This window comes from Dermacentor albipictus, chromosome 6 (assembly GCF_038994185.2).
Source record: "Dermacentor albipictus isolate Rhodes 1998 colony chromosome 6, USDA_Dalb.pri_finalv2, whole genome shotgun sequence".
Lineage (NCBI taxonomy): Eukaryota > Metazoa > Arthropoda > Arachnida > Ixodida > Ixodidae > Dermacentor > Dermacentor albipictus.
In genome coordinates this window covers 74,244,177-74,265,770 of record NC_091826.1, presented here as the reverse complement: position 1 = coordinate 74,265,770, position 21,594 = coordinate 74,244,177, and the positions used below count along the sequence as shown (strand labels likewise).

At 47.8% G+C, this 21,594-nt stretch overlaps 1 protein-coding gene across 4 annotated transcripts in view; it reads right to left on the bottom strand.

Moving 5' to 3' along the window:
* Positions 1–17,273, bottom strand: part of LOC139061208 (carbohydrate sulfotransferase 1-like) — a 78,941-nt gene extending 61,668 nt beyond the window's left edge. For all 4 annotated transcript variants that reach the window (XM_070540861.1, XM_070540864.1, XM_070540863.1 and 1 more), the window contains exon 1: positions 16,568–17,273. The gene's annotated coding sequence lies outside the window, so the exon portion shown is untranslated. The remainder of the gene's footprint in view (positions 1–16,567) is intronic.
* Positions 17,274–21,594: the final 4,321 nt, after the last annotated feature.

The following is a 21,594-nucleotide window of genomic DNA, read 5'->3' as shown; positions in this document are numbered from 1 at the left end:
CCCCGGCGAAATGTCAGCACAAAAGCGTCACGCGCTATCACTGGCCCGACTGCTGTTTCCTGGTGAACCCGTACGCCCATTCGACCAGAAGCACACAAACGCGCACGCCACCACACGATTCAGAAACTCCTCTTCAAACTATACTATACGATTCAATGGCGGGCGAGCGGCAGGCTGCGCCCGCTCATCGGATCCGGTGTCTGTACAAAATCGCCAAAGGCATAGCGTGCGCAAAAATGCGAGGGGGGTCTTCCGTTCACGCACCGGTGGGCTTAGAAAGCGCGCAGCGCTTCGCCCGCGGCAAGCCGCTTGTTTGGAAAGCGCTTAAGAGGAAAGAAATCAACTTATCACGCTAAGCCTTGGCCCTGAAATACGGGCAAATGTTTGGCTCGCACGCGAGGTGACGCAAACTGGGCCGCTGCGGACGATTCCAACTTGGGTTGACGGTATAGCAGAAGTGGAGCAAAACCAAGCGAGCGGGGAACCCAAAGGGAACAAGAACAAAAGTTGGAGGAAAGATGGCGGCGAGGGTTAGCGGCAGTAGCAGACGACGCATCAAATGAAAGAGAAAAAAGACCCTACAGAAAAAAAAAGAAAAAGAAAGCCGCACAGGAAACGATGTTGGCGAAGGTTAACGTCGCAGCAGGCGACGCGATAGTGAAAAAAAGAAAATGAGCAAGAACAAATAACGGTGAGGGTGGTCGCTAGAGCAGACGGCATAAGATAAAAAAGGGAGGGGAAAACAGTAAAAAAGAAGTAAGATGGCGGTGAGGCTACGAGTGCTGCAGCGGGTACGAGCGCTACAGAATGAAGTAAGGGGAAACGACGTTTAAAAAGAAAGGGTTAATGGACCGAAGGCCGCAATATCAAAAGCAATCACTGCGACAGTTCAGCAGAAAGGACGCCGCACCGCAAAATAACCATAATAAATGCTACGGCGGCCCGCAGAAGCTGGCGACGGAGAGTGGGTGACAGGGAAATAAGGCTTAGCCAACAGGAAAGCTTCAAAACAAAAACGAAAGGTCGGCCGGAGCCTTCCAAGCGAAGCGGACTCCTGTGTTGACACAGTGACCTACGTTTTGTGGGTTCGCGTGCCAAACGAACACGACGTACAGATGACATCGCAGTTGGCTCAGAAAGCGGAGGCCTTGCGAAAAGCCTGGAAAGGCGAAGGGGCACGAGACGCCGTGGGAGAGGGAACGTACAATGCTGACGGTGTGAGGAGGGAGGACGCGAAGTAAACGTAAAGAAAAGAGGTCGCCGGAAGCGACACCTCGCGGGTGTTTACCAGCGCGTGAGAAACGAGAAAAAAGCTGTAAACACGGCGAGATCCACACGCTCTGGCAACGAGGTAATATCCGGGATCAAGGAGACCCCCCTCCCGCCGCCGAGTGCTTTATGCACGTTGAACAAACGTTGCCTCACTCAACGCTCATTGATGGCGAAACGGTTACAGACGCCTTAAAACCTGGCTGTCCGAAAGTGAGGGCTCTCGTATCCTGGTGCAACATGATGACGCCAATATCTATCGCTACTGTCCAAAGACGACTGCGTAAATCTTTTTATTGATTTGTAATGAAGTCAAGAAAAGCTGTGGTTAAAATTGAATATGGAAATTATCGAAGAAAGAGGGAAATAAAAGTAGACGGAAAGGTAACTTGTCGCCAGTGGGAGGCAAACTCACGACCTGCATATTGCGCATACGTTACACTGCCAATTGTGGAACGGCGACAGCCATCAATGCGTCTACTATCTTTGGTATTTATGTATACTAGATCTAGCCCTATGGGAGTGTTAATCCAGAGCCGATCATGGCCATGGCGGGCGGATGTGGAACTTCGTTCTTTGCCGGATGGCATCACGTAACGCTTGAACTTACGAGAGCAGGCACGTGGCTAGTAAACCCTCGTACGCTGCCTAATGGCATAAAGGCTGTCAGATTCGTGACCGTCGCTACGAATGAACAAGGAGCAGCGAAACATGGGGGCTGGATTTTTTGTTCACCAGAACCATGTCAAGCCAACGGTGTTAGATATGGAGCTGTTTCCTGCGATTACTTCCCCAGACCACATCGGATTGCAGCACAGCTAATTGAGGAATGCAGAAGCAGGAAAGCGCATTCCAGAGAAGCGGCCGAGCAAACAAGTTTAAGGCAACAAGTTCACGTGCCAACAAGTTCGTGCGTCGCCGGGATTAGAAGGGGGCCTCGTACAATGGAGCTCAATCATCCCCCTTCGGCTTTGAAGAAGGCATCTGCTACCGCTGCGAAGCCGAGCCACCGGGTGCAGGTGGGCCCTTGTGCAATGAAGCAGGAGCGCCCCCCCTCCTTCTCCAGCCTAGAAGAAGTGGATTGCCAGTCTGCGAGGCAAGACCGCAGAGAGCCGCCAGGTGCGACACCGCGACACGGGCGCCTACCATTGGCTGAAAGTGGCGTCATCGGAGCGGACTCTCCCATTGGTGAAACATGACGTGACTTACAGTGCTCGAAGGGTTTATAAGAAGCCTTCCAGAGAGACCTGAGCATTCTGGGACAGTCCCTGATTCCCTGATTCACCTCTCTCGAACTTCTTGCCGCGGGCCGCAGCGTCCGAGTTGCTGCTGGCCCGTAATGACTGTACGACTGTTAATTGACGCTCACCTCTCTGTACATAATGTAGAAAAAATCCTCCCAAGTTTGGGCTTCCATCCCGAAGTCCGTCCTCCAACCCCGACAACGGGCAATGAAGCGAAAGAAAGGATTCGGATAATTAGCTGTGGTTGGAATTTCTTTGCATCTCAATTTCAAGCATAGCTAAATACCACTGTGCTTTCCTTGGCTTCATTGTCTGTTGGCTTTATATGGCCATGATCAACGAAAATCGAGCCCCTCTGTTTCCCTCCTTGTTGTTGATTGATTGGTGGGGTTTAACGCGCCAAAGAAGCACATCCGGCTAAACATCGTGGCATACGGTTCTAGCTGAGCTATATGCTGACCACCTGAGGTTCCTTAGCTCGCAGCCATATCCCGGTACGGCAAATCAGTTCTACGAAAGCCGGCAATGTGCAGGAAGGTACTTAAAAAAGAAAAATTGGCATCAAAGTCGACTGTCGCACAATGCTATACGAACAGAACCCATACGGGTTTCCAATGGCGTAGTCAGAAGCGGGCGCATCGGGCCCGTGCGCCGCTTCCCCACCCTCCACTCCCCCGCTGAGAAGTTCCTGTTCTATAGCAGAGTACAACTTTAGAAAAACAGCAGTTGGCAACCAAAGCCACGGCCGCTCGTGCAGTTCATTTCATTGCTGAGCCCGTTTTAGTCGTGAAACTTTACTGCCAACTGAAGTGAAACTTGACAGTAAATAGTTGCAGCGGAGCAAGCGTTTTATTCCGATTCAATAAAGAATTAGGCTTTCGCCGTTCCGCTATAATAGACGAGTGAAAACGTAAAAGAATTACGCGCTCATTACTTTATTTATGTGGTTACCGGTTTATTTAGGTAACAGGCAAACTTTGAATTACGTACTATTTGCAGCCTCGTCGGGGAACAGTGGCTGGCGGTTATGAGGGCGTGGGCGGGGCTTCACTGCAGACTTGAGTTGTGTCCGAGTGTATAGTATGCGTCTTGCCGAACCCCTCTTTCACCCTCCTTTCCTATTCTACCACACTATCTGTGCACATTCATGTAGCGTGTTTTGCGTTCCGCAGCTAACAGCCAGTAATAGTACCTACGTCCCCACGCTGAACTCCAGAGGACAAAAAAAAATATATGTGCGCGTTGAACTACACATTCAGACTGAGGCTCAATCGAGACCGCGGACAGTTCTAGTCAAACTCAGCCCGAGCAGTTATATGTAACAGCAGCACTTGTTACGACCGAAGCCCGTATATCAGATCAAAACGAACTAGTGAATATAGAAAAATCAGTGTTTACAAAAGCGGTGTCGAATTTATTTTTCTGCTCGCATAGAAATTTTTGTTATGGTCCTTTTCTTTATAACTTATTACAGTAGTCGGGGTGCATTATAAAGCTTCCGCTCTCGACAAACGGTTCTCGCACGGCGTCAATTCGAATGTATTTTCACGTTAATTTTACAGTCCCTTAACGCCGTTAAGGTTGCGTGACCGCATGGCGCCGAATGCAGCTGCAAAATGACTCCTTCAGAAGTACCTTGCACATCAGCCAGGTTTGTACACGTAGCGAGCATATAATAAAGGTTATTCTATTCCCACCTTGAATCCGCGCCGGGAAATTTAACTTAAGGTATTTGCTAAGATGTAAGAAAGTAGCGAAGTGCCCTTGAGACACTTTCTTGAGCATATGGTTGAGCAGCCGGCTGTATCCATACGTTAAGAAGCTCTACCGCTAAGTGCCAAATGCGCTAGAGCGCACTAATGAGTTGAAATAAATGGGTGACTCGGACAAGTTCCCTATGCGATGTTGAGTATAAGTCTCGTAAAAAAGACAACGCGAAGACCAGGTTAACCGGTTCATGTTCGGCAGAAATGAGCTCCGTTTTCCCGAGCGACCAATAACTTCCGAAGCGGCGCTTTATGCGACTGTTATGCCTCGCCTGGTGCCGTCGAACTCACGAGTGTTATGTCAGAAGCATAAAAAAAATTGCACTGTACCGGCTGTTTCCGCGAAGACATTACGCAATTTTTGAATATTGCCCTTGACAAATCGCACTATTCAAGTACTTGAGCTGGTCCACTCGAAGAGGCACTTGCACGATAAATCGAAATGCGTAATCGACTAATCGGGAAAATACACTAATTAAGTTTTTAATTAATTACATTACGCGAAACATTGTCGTTGAAAGAGGCTGCGACAGACTGCAAGGCAAACCCACTTGAAAGAAATCTGTGGATGACACAATTTTTCGAGATAATGTGCCGTCAAAATTGTGGTAAAAAGGCACAGTCGTTCCACTTGGTTTTTTAACGAAGCGCCGTTTTATGCTTTGAAGCACAGAAGTAACTGCACCGCCAATGTATCTCTTTGCAAAGTTCGGCAAATAATATCTAGAAACTGAATTCGTTCGAAGTGGATCCACCTTGAGAACTCCCCGGCTACAATTGGCAACTCGCAATATGGGCCGTAAGGAATTAGTTACAAACTGAAGTGGCGAACTTTTCTTCATTAGTCCATAATTATTTCTAGTGAATTAGTAAATTTAGACCTATTGTTCAACTAATGTACGCCTGTTTGAGCAGTGCAGCTCGAAGATTAAAGAAGTTATGCCATCTGCTCACCGCTGACCTTTCACAATTGTCAGTCTTCGCAGAAACACCAGGGTACTTAGAAACATGCTAACATAAGGCGCCACAATAGACACAGAATCAGTGGAATGAGCAGACGAGAACACCATTCGTGCGGTGCGCTCGTAAACGGCCCACTTTCACACCGCACGCCGTTCGAAGGCCTGCAGGAAGACCCACTTCGTGTGCTCTGATTTTCAGTTCAGGCGTTCCCATTTAAAGTACCCTTCACGTGCCACAGGGCAGTGGCTGCAAAGTGGGAGCCAAATTTGTGCGGTTGACGAGGACAGCAGTTAGAAAGCCCTATTGTGGCTTATCCTTATCCTTGTTACGTCATTATCATTATAGTCAGTCATTTATTTATCTGTTGCTGTAGAACAGAGAGAAATGAAGTGGCCAAGATATTTCACGTCTCAATTCTATCACAGAAACTCAGTCACTGCTGAACAGCACAGGACGAAGCTGATCAGTGACTGTCCAGACGCTGTCCTGTTCAACTTCATTTCTTCTTAATGTCTGCTACAATGTAGGCTACCAGCGTCTTTTTATTTTTGTTTTTTCTAACCCATATCCCTGCCTTCCTGTTTTTCAAGGGGGACACCTGTTATTTCTCGTTCTATCGTTCTTTGCAGTGTCCTCCAGTTCTTATAAAGCTACTTCGTCAGCATTTAAGCTTATGCACAAAACGTTAGTAACAGCACCATGCTATGATTGTATGCGCTTTCATTTTTTATAGACAGCGGTAAGCCGCTCGTCTTGACTTGGTAATGCCTGCCGTATCTACTCCAAACCATTTTTATTTGTCTGCAATTTCTTCCTCCTTATCGCGATCATGACACTTTAAATAACGTGACTGTGATCGCCACACCTGGAAAGTAGATTTTCTGCCTTTATATAGGAGGCAGCGGGCACAACTTTACTGCCTGAAGTGCGTAGCAATAAGACTACGACGATGTCGCTAAAGCGAAATTGGGGGATTAAGTTTACGACGGGCGATTCAGTCCACAAGTCCCGAGGTGGGAAAGATTACGCGGACAGATACGAGCTGCCATCAAAGCCAGCGACAAGCGAGAATAACCACTTGCCCGCACGTTCGCAGCGACCCACGTTGCCAACAAATGGCCGCCACATGTCAGCTAAACGCGTGCATGGCTGGCGACGTTGTCTTGCCGCAGGAGTGCCTCGCCTATCTCCTACGCGGTTACAACCGCACACGCATTTTGCGTACAGTCATATACGTGTTCTAGCACCGAATACACCGTCGTGGTCGGTGTGTATACTGCGTCATCAAAGTATCACTGAGCAAGGGCCAAGTCGCGCCAAGCATGCTAGCTTTCGTGGTCGCATCACCAAAGGCCATAGCAGCATTTGCCGTTGGTCAGGCCAAGCTCGGTACTGAGATCGGTCACGCGGCACTGGAGTGTTCTGACGCACACTTCCCAGCACTTTGACTTCAGCCTTCCATCCCATTCTCCCGACCAACATATGTACACGCATGCATCCGAAGCAACCCTGCCCCTTTATATGATAAAATCTTACGTTGGCGGGCGCTCACGGTCGCATACACGACTAGAAAAATTCCTTCAAGACGGAGGACTCATATTCAGAGTATATGGACAACGGAAACATACAGGGCGTACTCGATAAACATACGGAGTTCTTTCCCTGTTGTTGTTGTTGTTGTTGTTGTTGTTGTTGTTGTTGTTGTTGTTGTTGTTGTTGTTGTTGTTGTTGTTGTTGTTGTTGTTGTTGTTGTTGTTGTTGTTGTTGTTGTGACTGCTTGAACCGCCGTGGTGCTCATACCTTAAGTCCTTAACTAGGAGACTTAACTATACCACAGGGTGGCTGCGTTTGCTAACACAAAGGGCGATTGAAGAGAAGGGCTTAACCAGTTGAGACTGGTGATGTATTCTTCCATAGCTTTATTTGAATATTCCATCAGAGTGAAAATTATAATCAGTAGCAGAACTAGTAGAGGTTAAGCTCCACGCCATTTAATTTCACGCTTGAACCGCGACGCCTGTACGGCAGAGTGACATCACACTCTTCAGTGTCTTTTTTTTTTTCTTAATTAGACCCATACCTAACTAGTTTACTGAAATGCATATTTGAGCGGAGGCGCGAAACACAAGCGCATCACTACGAAATCAATATATATCAATCAATCATCAATATATACTACGAAATATTGCGCTAATAAAATTTTCTCCTTCGTGGTCCCGTTACTGCACGTTGGGCGTATGTTTTTTGCGTCGCCGTTCAAATATGTATCTTCGCATTTGGTCAGTTTGGGGCTGAAAAAAAGAAGAAAAAGAAAAAAAACAATATTTCTCGAAACTTCCCAGATTGAGTTGCTCGCTCATTTCGAATATTTATCTTGTACCTATAAACAATTAACTAGACGCCAAGAGACGCTGTGAGAATCCCTGACGTGACGAGGACTCGGTGACTGAACTTCGCAGGACAGTCGCCGCCTGTCTCTCGCCATTGCGTCTGCAGGAGCAATGGTGAAATTTACAGAAGGCGCAGAAATTTACAGGAACCAATAATATGTGATTGCCGTGGCGCATGTAATGTTGCAGATTGTAAAGCATAGAGCGAGGCGCTAAGGTCGAGTGCACATTGGTGTCGACACAAATTTTAATCGTGTCGATGCTACATTAATAACTAATCAATAATAACCAAAACCTCAAAGCCTGCGCTGCTCTTGCCGTTATATTACGGCCAACAGAGAGAGTGTAATGAGAAGCAAAACTTCTACGCTTCTGGTCTAATTATGAGCGTTGCGACGATTACTGAACCGTCTTTTGTTCACGTTCTTTCGTGCATTATGCGAATTTTGTACTAAATGTGTTGTCGCTGTCCTCAGTCAAATAAGCGAGGCAGCTTGCTCACCTTTGTTGAACGTAAAGACCAGGTTATGGGTGATGTGCTGGCGACGTTAAAGGTGGGCGGGGTAATTGCGGCCTTCGCAATAAATTTCGTATGCAAGCACTCCGGAGAGTTACGAGTGTGTTTTGGAAGCGGCGCGTAATTCAGCTTGACGTCTCGGAAAAAACTATAGCCGTCACAGAGATGATGTTTGCCGAGAGCAGGATTAACATTATAGGCAATACGTATACGAAGGTAAATGTTTGTACTTCAATTGCAGCCTTTGCGAGAAAATCCTTCACCCCAGTGCTCGAAAGAATTACACAGCAGCTTTACGCTATGTTTCCCAGTGCCCCGGAAAGAACTGTAGGTTAGAATGAGCTTATATGTATGAAAACGAGGGTAATTTTACGACTACTCTGTGGCCATACTTTACGGTTTCTGGTTTAATGAGGAGCGTTGCAAATAATTACTGACTACTCATTTTTTTTTACAATTTTCATGCTTAATACCAGGTTCATATCGGGTTTTACCGGAGTCCTTGGTGAACTAGACAAGGCACCTTGTTTGTACTTGGATTTAGTAAAAATTAGGAGCAGGTCATGGGTAACCTGTCGGCGAAGTGCAAAGTGTGTGTACTTATTGCGGTCTTAGCAGTAAATTACGTATGCACACAACTCGTAGCCTTATGTGTTTTTTTTTATGAGCGGCGCCGAAGTTAGCCCGCTGTCATGGGAGAGCAATGCAACAGAGAGGATGCAACAGAGAGGAAATTTAGCGAAAACGAGGGGATCATCATGCCGTACCTGAATGCGAAGTGAAGTGCATGCGGATCAAGTGCAGCTTTTGTAAAAACTTTCTGCAGCAACTGCTCGCAAGCGTTATATGCAGGCAAGGTTTCAAACAGGTGACTCATATGCGGGCAACGTTTTAAAGTATGTAGTTAATCATACTCCACTGAAATTCCCAATGCAACTACTCGAAAGAAACAACTGTGTTGGAAATTGGGCTGTGATTCTGCAGAATCGCACAAATATTTTCTCTTGTTTTCTTTTCCTTTTTTTATTGGCATTATTAATTAAGGCGATATTGGCATCAAGTCATGACACCGGCTCTAGGCCCTTTTTTGGAAGAGAAACAGAAATATGCCCGAATTACTGCGACATCATGAATATAAATGAAACTCGTCATGAAATGACATTGCGCTGAAATGTCTAAACTGAGAAATAAATAAATTTCACGTACTCTATATGTACCCTAGACGTGTACATTAAATAACAGACATAAATTACTGTTTCAGATTGTAAACGCGTATGGTATCGCACATACCTAGTGTGACATATTACATTGCAATCACAGACTACAGAATATGAGTTCCATCCTGACAAAGTGTAAATTTACAGTAGAGCACCACTTACCGATAAGCATGCGAAAATGTGAACCTTTAATAAATGTTACCGCTCTTAAAGTGCATAGGCGGTCGCAATGTTGCAAAGGCTACCCCGATTTGGATAAAACATATATCGCTGCCTTCTTTCAGATTGGCCTTTTAGGCTTCGAATCTTATCTACACTTCGGCGGTGCCTTCATGACTTCGCGAACTTGGCCACAGAAATTCCACTCTCCTATTGTTATTTGTTTTGAAAACAATATACATATTTGACAGGAACGGGAAAGCGAGCAGCAGGCTGGCAAATGCCACCGGAAAGGGCACAACGCCTGCCTACTCTTCAGAAAGGAGGTGACAGAAAGGCAGAAATGGAAGATAGGAAGGAGTGGAGGAAAGAGGAAAGAAAGAGCAACATGACAAATCAAAAAGAATAAAGTAGAGCACAGAGGAGGGCAAGTCACTGAATGTCACGTTACTACAGAATGTTAAACAGAAGATACAGCGTCCGAGCTACAAACATGGAACCTAAGTTAGTTAATATGTAACCATAGAACGCACACGCGCAAAAAGAAAAATAAAGTTTACCGCGTCTCGCTACTGGCTTCAGTGACAGCGCAGCGGAGACCTTCGGGCTATTTAGGGCCACTCTGCGCTCAGCCTTCGCCGTGTCTTGCTTCGCCGCATGACTTCGTCGAAGGAGAACCCCTCCGGTCGGGTATTACACCCGTGACCTCGATTTCTGCGACTTTCTCTTAACAAGTTGATATTCACGCTTCTGTGGGGCACTGTGTACTTGCAAACTTCGACTCTCTTTCCTTAGTATATAGAATAAGACTCACATACGATGGTGGAGGCGTACGTACGGCGTCGTATGATGAAGAGTGCTATAACAGACAGGTGCAATTGGAGATCGCCGCGAGAAGCCTTCGTTCTACAGTGGAGATGAAATAGGATGTTGAACAGGATTACTCATTTTGCACACCTTTAGCGGACCAGTTACCAGTTCTTTTCTGTGATAGTAGAGCAGACAAAGGCGTTTAGGTCAAGAAACATTGTACCGCGGCTAAGATATCAGCGCATTGTGAGCGTGTTTCAAGTAAAAGGCCACCTCGGATGTTTCAGACCTATTCGATTTCGTCCATTGCGGGCAGCTAATCCTTGCATGACGAATCTTGTCAGCCAATCAGGAATGAGGGAGCCGGCTACGTGTTTCGGAAAGTGGAGCCGGTCTCGCACATTGCATGCCGCCAGTGTTTTCGACGCACTTCCAACCATGGCGGCGTTGGACAGACGGCAATAATCGGCGCGTCGAACCAGCCCTTCTTCTGGTCCTCGTTCCTGATTGGCTTACTGGACCCGTAACTTTCCCCGGACTAAGGACAGCTAGCGAGAAAGAATACTGGGTAGAAAGTGGGTCGGTGTATTAGACGCTTCCGTGTTTCGCTAAACTGTGGCGATAGGACAGGGTCGTTTTGCAGGCACAGGCGCACAGGGGCGGAAAATACTGGTACGTTTTGGAGCTCACCCATAATATTAAAATGCGGGGGCTAAATACGTCACGAAACGCCACGGCGGTATATTACGTATTGGAAAGCCCTAACGGAGCACTCCAAATTAATTTTGACCACCTGAGCTTTTTTTGGCGGGCAGCAAAATATAAGTACGCGGTCAGTACTATCGCATTACACGTCCCTCGAAATGCAGCCGCCGCGCAGGGAATATAACCGGGGACCTCGTGCTGAGCTGCAGAACGCCATACAGATCTGAGCCAATGTTGATGTCTGCAGACACCAACAACAGCTGTTGGTGTCTGTAGACATGTTCGCAGTGTTTCGACCCTCACGCTCACGTGCACGTGAATGGGCATTGATTTGCTCCTTGAACAAAAAAAAAAATCATTTCACGTGCTCGATGCCGGCAATATCGCAGAAATCAGACCAACAAAGAAGGAACCGTCTCTTCTGTTCCTATAGCGGATTCTTTCAGTAGTGCTGCGGCCATTCGAGACGCTTTGCCAAATCCAGCAGCCACATTGCTCGAGGAATTTTCTTGACGGATACGTCGAAGTCGAAGGAGAGAAGCGAAAAAGAGAGATACAGAGGAGAGCAGGTGACGAGATTGGAGATAATCGTGAATCGAAGGAACCTAGCTACAGAAACCATTCGCGGAAGCTTTTTTTTTTGTGGAGCTGGCCTTTTTTCGCCTTCTTGCTATTCTCGATTTGACTGTTATGGCCGCTCCCGCAAGGACGAGCGGAAATACCTGTTTTCAGCAAAGCGGGAGAACGTTGTACATCGTCCGCCGCTTGCTGACACCGAACAGAATCTGGAAACCATTTTTGTTCTCTGTCTCTCTCTTCCTCATTCCCGCTTTTCTTATTATTATTTTTTTAATCTCCTGACTCTGTCTCTTTCTTCCTCATTCCCATTTTTCTTATTTTTTTATCTCCTGAATGAGCTGTGAGAACTGAGAGTCAAGAAAACTGGAAGATACCTAAAAAAAGAAAAACGTACAACGTCTTTTCCTTTTGCGTGCACTGCCTCTTCGGGTTACAAAGTTATGCGGTCGCATTTTCTGTCGCATACGCCGCATGAACTGTGTTCTCAATAATGGCATCATGTCACCCCATATAATTCTGTATCAGAGCACGTGTGTTCTCATGTGTTAATTTGGTACTACCGTATGATATATATTGTTCATGGGGCCTACATGACACGTTTTCCTTTATCTCGCTTTCCATAGCCCGAAGAAAATTAAGCAAAGCAGCACTAAAAAGAGAAAAGAAAACACGTAATCAGAAAACGTGAGGCTACGTTACCAGATTCTGTATGAGAAGAAAGGGGGTTAACCGAGGGGCCCGATTTTTATTAGTCATATCATAAGAAGCCAACAAACATTAACACCAAGGAGAACATAGGGGAAATTACCTGTGCTTAATAAATGAAATAAAGAAACGATAAACTAATGCAAATTAAAGTGGATGAAAAAACTACTTGCCGCAGGTGGCAACCGAACCCACAACCTTCGCATTTCGCGAAATGCGAAATTCTGTGTGGACGTATAAGATCTCGTATAAAAATTTTGCGCTTCTTTATGGGATTATGTCATACAGATATATGGGATTCTCCAAAATGCACCCTCATGCATCTCTACCGCTCTTTCGGCGGGTGACCGACGCTCAGTAATTACGTCTCTCTACAGCGATTGACGCGTACGTGTTCGTGCTCTCCCCAGGAACCTTGGAAATCTGCGAACCAGAGCCTCAGCACAACTGGGGCAGAACGACTCATTTGCCAGCAGTACGCGGGCACCGTCGGCAGTGACGCCGATGGCATCGCCGCTTATGGCGGGCACACGTATGTTAGTCATGATTGATGTGACTTGGCCGTTCATTATCGTTCAGTTTACCGTTCATTATCGGGCTCTAGCTATACCAGTGGCGTCTGCCGGTCCCGATTGGCGGGAATCATCACGGAGGTCGGCCATTCCCCAACCTACCTTCTTCTCATGCATCCAGAGCACATGGAGCACGCGATATAGAAAAAACGAGTTATGTTCCGATAACATCCCGTTTCAATGTTGGACCCATAGTCACAAAGATAAAAAGATTCTTGCGATGTAACTATACATATAAGAGGAAAGGCCTGCCAATCGTGCTGTTGAACACGTTGTTCCGGATCGTCCCATGTCTTCTGTACCATTTTCACTTTAAGTAAAACCATTATTCATTAGTAACAAGTGAAGGAAGTGCTGGGTACTGGACGCCCTGGACTATCCAGTCCTACAAGGTCTTCGAATAAGCAGACGCCTAGCTGGACTGCCACCAGAGCCAACAAGCGTGGCCGACGCCCAAGCAGGCCGATCAACGAACACCATAGAAGAAGGCATCGTTCAAGCCAGCAAGAGACCAAGGCATCCTAGATACTGGACGCCAGAACCACGTATATTCCCTGTTAGATAAAGACGTCGATGACTAGCGGAGACACTACGAAAGCCGTACCAAAGCGATGCCGAATTACCGTTGATCACGCATGCCTTTAATACAGACAAGCATGAAGTCACAGGATACGCACCTTTCTTTCTCGTCTATGCTCGCCATCCTCAAAGCTTTGGCGCCACCATACTTCCTTTTTCACCTAACGACGATGCTTCTATCACGCAGATATTATGTCGTGCCGAAGAAGCACGTCGACTAGCCCGGCTAAGAACCTTATCGTCGCATGCTCGTGCTAAGGCTCGCTACGACGCACAACATCTGCCCGTCAGGTTCGCCACTGGTGACTTCGTGTGGCTGTGGACGCCGGTTCGGAAAAGGGGGACTTTGCCAAAAGCTTCCCTCCAAGTATTCGGGCCGGTTCGTCGTTCTCAAATGCTTGAGTACAGTGGCCTATGTCATCGCTAAAGTGACGGCTGATAACCACCGTTCACGCAAGGCACAAGTTGTGCACGTCGAACGATTGAATCATCACCGAACGATTGAAGCATCAACGCGTACTCTGACTCACTCGGTGAGTCAGAGTGCGCGCGGAAGTATGCCCCGGGGGAAATTATAACGCTGCGCCGGAGGAGCGGCGAAGAGGAGGAAGAAGCGGCGCGAGGTTTTTCGGAGTGATCGGCTGTTTCGGACCATCCCACGTCTTCTACACCATTTTGACTGTAAACAAACCCATTCTTCATTCGTAACAATATTATTGCCCGCCGTTGTTGCTTTGTGGCTATGATGTTGGGCTTCCTAAGCACGAGATCACAGGATAAATCCCGGCCACGGCGGCCGCATTTCGATGGGGGTGAAGTGCGAAAACATCCGTGTACTTAAGATTTAGGTTAGAGAACCCCAGCTGGTCCGGAATCCCCCACTACGGCACGCCTCATAATCATATCGTCGTTTTGGCACTTAAAATGCCACCATCTTTTTAAAAATATTATTAGCGAAGATAACCGGCCAATCACAAAGAAAGAGCACTTAGGAACAATGAACTCCGTGAATTCGGCGCCCGAATCCTAACATCGCTCTTCCTGTTGGCATAGGGGCTTCGTTTTTGATCATCTAACAGTGGTTGCTTTTATGCCTCGTGGCACTAAATTGATCGCGATTCGCGCTGTCTGACATACAAATAGATACGCAAATTGTTTAAAGCCCTCGGCACAATCGGTACGTATATACTCATTTACACATACCATTTTTAGTCATATCTGCCTTTTCCTTTTTTTTTCCTTTTACTTTGTGGAGCCTTATAACGTAACAATATTCCATAGCGATTTTATTTCAATCTTGTGAAGTAAGAAATTTATGCAACCAGCGGGCCTTGGCTGAGCAGCCCAATAATACGCACTGCTTGTTTGTACCTCACTTCTGTTTGCTTTCAAAGCGGATAGCACTGCCTACATTGACAGGCATTTCGTATCTAATAGGCTGATAAAAAGCGAAGAGAGCGCAGAAGTGGTTTCAGTGGGGCCGAGCTAATGCAGTGAAAGTACAGATAACCGGGTGAGCAGAGTCGGTCCGGCGTCAGTGGTTTGTCAGTTTCCCCTCGACTAGCTTGCGGTGGCTGGTCAAAAATCGCGGGGGCCGGAGAAAGGAAGGTTAAATCCTCGCTAAAAGCGAAGCAATCAGTGTAGATTACTCGGCAGCTCGATGTCTCATACGTGCCGAGAGGGCTCAGCAACGTTAAGGGGTAACGGAAAAATTTGATTGCACGCAAAGAAATCCATTCTCGTTGGCAGCTCCGAGCACCCAGTGCCAGAGCGATCGACGGGCAGCCATGGTCTATGGCTTTCGGAACGGCTCGTTCTCCGGCTATTCCGAAAACGTTACAGTTTTCTGCGCTATATTAACGCACCATTAGTGCGTGTACGTCACACTGACGTAGTGAATTCTCGCGGTTTTCTCGCGTCATGTGACAGACAGGCGAGGTGGTGCATCCAGATGAACTTTTGACCAAATGCGGAACGTTAATGGCAAAATACGTGTAGAATCAGAAATATTTTTTTAAGTATAATCATGCATGATCAATATGCGCACGGCACGTAAGATGACGTGTGCGTACAATCTTCGCAGTTTTTGTGACGCTTTGCGACAGACAGGAGAAGTGGAAGTGGACCGGAAATTCGTGACCGATCGCGAAGGGCTAATGACAGAAACGGAACAGAAACACATTGCAACAGCTTTACGGCACAGCGCCCGCAGTAGAATCCACCAAGTTTAAACGTGATATGGGAATCATTTTTCGCCTAGTGTGCACATTATCGGCTGTAACTGGTCGATAATATGATCTTTTGTTCACTCGAAGCGCCGCGACGTCAGTTGATCAATATAAATAATCGGTAACATTTATTTTAAACATACTCCCAGACTCTGAAAGAAGTGTTAGTATTGGGGGCAGTGGATTAGTATAGAGGCCTTGGGATCTTCTATGGTGCTCACAAGTGTCATGACACAAGGGCACTTATACTCATCGCAATGCAGCCTCCGCTACAACAAAACACGCCCGCGACCACACGAAAAGCCCCACCGTCACCGAGGCGGTGGCACTGTTCTTTTTTTTTAAGTTCGCTTCAGTGATCTATTCACGAGTGCGCAAGCAAAGGACCTTAGATTGATTTAACCGAACGGCGACGTCAAAGAGAGCACATTTAGATTCACGTAAGAGGACAAGATACAGCAAGGGTCAGTTGCACTTCGCATAGGCGGAATATTCGTCTGTCCCGACTCAAAACACGGATTTCACGAGACATACAGCTACGCGGAAGTCTCACAAAAAAAAGTTACGCACGTGGCTCCAGTTGCTGACCCATCTCCTTTTCTTTCTCTCTTTCTTTTCATCTTTCTTTTTTTCTTTTTTTTTGTACTGTGTGTTTCTCGACACGTAACAAAAACAATGACAAAGAGGCACGGGTACCGCGCTCGGGACGAAAAAAAAAGAAATATGCAGAAAAAGAAAGAAACCGAACCGGGTCACAAACCTTCGCCAACGCGGAATAGCGCGCCTCGAAACCACGTGGGAGTGAGCGCTCGTGGGTAGCGCGTAGAACCACGGCGAGCCATTTGTTGGCTACAATGTACTCACCTATTACGAGCCGCTCCGGGTCCGATGAGTTGTCATACGTAGACGCACAAAGTTCCGAACCAGAACGATTTCATTTAGAGGACACAGATCGTTGTTCCTTCACAAGCAGCAGTACGGGACTCCGGCACGGTAGCGCCAGCGGCGAACCATCCACCATCAGTGGGTGGATTGACCCGCCACACACCGCCAGAGGTTTAGTTACAAAAACATCTTAGGTAGTCTAAGACGCAAAATGCAAGGAAATGTAGCGCCTCCAACACCTTGGTCGAAGCAGAGTGGCACTCAGTAGCGCGACGCTGTACGAAACGGTATCTCCCGATCACTCCGGGAGCAGCAACGGTTTGTCGAACACTGAGGTCGTCATCTTCGATGAGGCGTCCGATACATACTGGTCGCAGAAAGAGGACGGGCCTCCGCATGGGACACCGCACGGCCGACCTGCCACCCACCGGACCGGGGAGGTTGGGGTGCCGGCAGAGAGGGGTGGAAGAAACGTACTACGGCGAGGGCCACATGTGTTACACTGAGCCGCCGGGGAGCCGAGGAAACAGCACGAGCCGGTTCGGCCAGCCTCCGGCCGTCCTTGCCGTAGTATATCGCCTGGCCCGGTTTGTTGTGCGGCCGGACCCCTCTTCCTTCCCGTTCGCTAAACGAACGCGCGAGCTGCCAGCGAGCGCGTACGAAGACGCAACGCGCCCCGCTCGGATCGGCCGCGAATGATGACGGGAGAGGGGAGAGAGAGGAAGCGTATCAAGAGAGGGAAGCCCAGAGGCAGCGAGAGGAGGTTACGTGAAGGAGCTGCCAACGAAAGTCGCGAAAGAGGGGCCCCGCAATAAAGGAGTTTTTGCGGCAGGGACATTTATGTCTTCGGCTTCCTCTCGCTTTAGTTTGTTTCCTTTCCGGGAGCAGTTCCCTGCCGGACCATCCGGCTTGCTTATCCAGGAACGAGGAGGGCGAATTAGAGAGAGCGAGAGAGAAGCTCAGTCTCACTGGCAGGCTGCTTCGAGGAGGATCGCTGCGAAGATGATGCGCGCGGCAGAAGGAAAGGCGTTTTGTACCAGGGGCCTTTAAATGGTTTCGCTTACGCCTCACCTCTCTTTTACTTCCTTTACGAGAACTTGCCTCTAGAACACTCGCACGTTCCTTGATTGTGTGCGACATCCCTCCCTTTTCTGGCGAACCTACCTCTGCTCTTCCTCGACGCAGACAATCGTTCCGTCCTTCCTTCTATTTATAGTTACTATTTATTTTTTATGGCACAGCCGCCGCTCTCCGTGGAACGGGCATTGATGTAACCTTTGCAGGTATGAGCTGTTTTATCGTTACTTGTATGAGAAGCGCGTAGGAAAGGAGACCGACTCCCTCGAATGAGGGAGGCGAAGGGTAGAGCAGCGGTCGCGCCGTTGAACACCCCTGCTTCCTGCTCGCCCATTTGATTCCCTCCCACCTCGGATCCGAAACCAGTTCTTTCTCTTTCGAACCACTTGTTGTTGCTTCCCAAGTCGCGGCCCTTCGGCCTCCTCCCGTTGCGGTTCCAGCGGCGAGCGAAAGTGGTCCACTGCCGCGCGGTGTGGCCTCCCTGCACTTGAAGATGGCGCTGCAGGAAGAGGAGCTGGGGCTCGGCATCTTCCCGTCTTTTCTCTCCGTAATTGCCGAAGTGTCGCGTAATTACGAACCCAACTGAGCCCCTCATTAGCGAACTGCGCACAAGTGGGCGTGTAATATAACGATGAGATATGGTCACCGTGGCTCCGAGGGGCGCAGGTCGCAGTTAAGAAAGCGAAAGGGTCAAACGACTGCCAGGCTGTTTGGCAACGGCAGAGCAGTTGGAGGACGAAAAAAAGAAACAGGAAGTAAGGCAGTTGAGGGCGCAATGCAGAGGCACAGAGAACGAAGCCGAAAAGGCTCGCATTTCTGCGCGTTTGCTACTGTGGTTTTCAGCGAACACAGGCCACGTGACTGAGTGACAGCTGTAAACGAGTGTTGTGCGGATCGATCGTGACCTACTCGGTCATTCCTGCGAGCTAGCGTCGACGTCGAGCAGTGAGCAGCCCCTTACGTAATTTTGTCATCAGCCAAAGTTTTCGATCTGCTGCGGCGCAAAGAAAACGAAGAAAATAGTCCTCCCTTGGTACTTTTCCCTTCCGGACTGGTCGATGGAGCACGCACGTTATAGTTTTGCGTAAACGCGGGTTTGCGAACAGGCCTTTCTACTTATTTTATCCAGCGATTAATGAAGTTGGTACTTTTGTTTCACTATATACTACCAGTTATGTCCACGGAAGACTCCTTCAACTTCAGATGTTTTTTGCTGATGGATTCGCAGTGTGACCTGCTTAATAGCGGTCCTAGATAATTGCTTGCGGGAGAATCTGTCATACAAAAATATGCATACGGCCCGAACAGGCATGGAAAGGTCACTCGCTTCAGGGATGGTGCGTAACGGCACGAAAAACTTCCAGAGAGCACGAAATCTCACTGTACGAATATGAAATATCTACACGTCCGGCAGTTAATCTGATTAGTCGGCTTGTTCCCCGGGGGGGGGGGGGGGGGTAGTTTTCCTTTTTTTCATTTTTTTATCCCTTTATCTCTCTCACTTATCGCATCCCTTTGCCCCTCCCCCAGTACAGGGTAGCAACCAGAGATAATCTCTCGTTAACCTCCCTGTCTTTCCTTTGCCTTTATCTCTATCTTTTTGTCTCTTTCTCTCTCTCTCTGTCTGTCTCTCTCTTTTCTCTGCGGGCACTATCGAATACCAAAATACTCCCCAATACCTTCTAAATAGGCCCAGTGCGGAGCCTGTAGAAGTAGGCCATTAACGAGCGCTGTGCGACGTTCAAGAAGCACACCCATTGATATACATGCTTTTACTGAGAAATAAATGCAGTGACTAGTGGTCGTGCATGAATATGCCACCAGTGAATGTCTTTTTGAGCGAAGCGCGGGCGCATATTAATGCATACTAACAAAAAAAGGAACCGCAATTACAACAGTTCGTAAACGTTGGGGAGAGAGGCCGAGAGAGAAGCACTTCGCTCATCAAATGCTCCTAATTTGAGTCGTCGCAATGGCAACTAGTCCAGCTGGGTCTCTCATTCGTGTACCGGACCATGAGTGCGCTTTGTGTCGGCCGCCCCCAACGAAAATCGCACAAGACACCCATTTGCATCTGAACAAAAGGTACGTTGAAAGCAATAAAAACTCAATGGAAATACTGCAACATTTCATTAACGATTTCTATGAAGGACCAGCAGTCACAGTGGCGTCCGGCAAACTCTTGTCCACGGTGCGCCGATCGCGCCAGCGTATAAACAACGTGACATCGCTGCTCTGTTCTCTTGTTCTATGAACTTTTCTGCGGTCTTTTCTAAGCAATTCGTAAATGGTCCGAACCCTACATAGCGAAGGAAACACTCGAGCTATCCAACCACTTAAATAAGAAACCCCAAGAGCAATGGGTTCCTTTTCAGATTCTTCGGGTCCTCATTCTCCAGCACCCTGTATAAGGAGCCTGATAATGGCAGTTCGGCGAAAAGTCCCAAAAAGAGGTCGTACTTCTTTAACGAAGCAACGCGGTTGTATGTTTGGGATCAGGCTGGCGCCGCGCCTAGCAGTCTATCTTTTGTCTCAACGAACTAAAATGCGCACTCACGACAGGGATGATAAAGAACTGGATGATGGAGTCATAAAGACGCGCACACTTCTCTAGACGTCCTTCAGTTATTTTCTACGGCAGAGCAGTTAATGGCATCACAACGAAGACCCGACGACAACGACGACGGCACCGCGACGATAACGGTGAAGTGGGCGACATTTCGTCGACTATTCTCGGAGACTGCGTCCGTCCGTCCGTCCGTCCGTCCGTCCGTCCGTCCGTCCGTCCGTCCGTCCGCCTGCCTGCACGCGCGCGCTCGTGTGTCTGAGTGCCGACAAAAGTAGACAACTTTTCCAACATCATAGATTAAATGCAATACATCACCTATACCAGTCCCCGACGCCGAGCTTGCTCTGCCAAGCAAGCACCGTTAGACTGTGTGCGTGAGGGTGATGTGCGTTATTTTGCTCTGTCTACGAGTCCGATAATCGGAACCCTGTTGAAGCACGGAACCAAGTAAAACAACTAGGAAAGGCTAAACCTGTAAGTCAGCGCAAAGGCACTCCCTATCGCTGTTCCTCGTTCAATCTCAGTTGGTCATTGAGTAATCACACTTCTTACACTCTATTCTGTTTTACCGCGGAAAGTGTCAATGCGCCTATCTATCTATCTATCTATCTATCTATCTATCTATCTATCTATCTATCTATCTATCTATCTATCTATCTATCTATCTATCTATCTATCTATCTATCTATCTATCTATCTGTCTGTCTATCTATCTATCTATCTATCTATCTATCTATCTATCTATCTATCTATCTATCTATCTATCTATCTATCTATCTATCTATCTATGTATCTATCTATCTATCTATCTATCTACAAGCGTTTGTATGTCTGTATCTAACCGTTTTCCCGTCTGTCTGGGCCACTGTAGTAAGGGGTCGAATAGGATCGTGCATCGGGCTGCGGTGCTGAGGTAACAGGGTTCGAAACCAACCATCGGACCAATTTGGGTCACTGAGTATCTGTAAATGTGCACATATCTGCCTCTCTTGAACGAACTTGTATCGCGCCGACAGCGGTCACGGTAGATGCGGGTCTGAATAGGTTCCGCTGTTCGAAGAAACACTTTGACGACGACGACTTGTATTACAAGGTATGTGTACCCTCGGTCTGTGCTGGTCTCCATTGAACCTCGTTGATGCCAACTTGGGTCGCTGGATATTTGCTGGTACGTGTGTGTGCCGCTCCTCCATGGACGTCTTTGACGCCAACATGAGCAACTAGGTATATGGCACTGGAAATGTGTCGCTCTACAATGACGAGCGACACATTTGTCATGTTGGGGCAATGCCCCAAAGCCTCACCCACCAACACCTCCCGCACTAACACACGCATCATTAGTACGGCCGAGCAGCGAGAG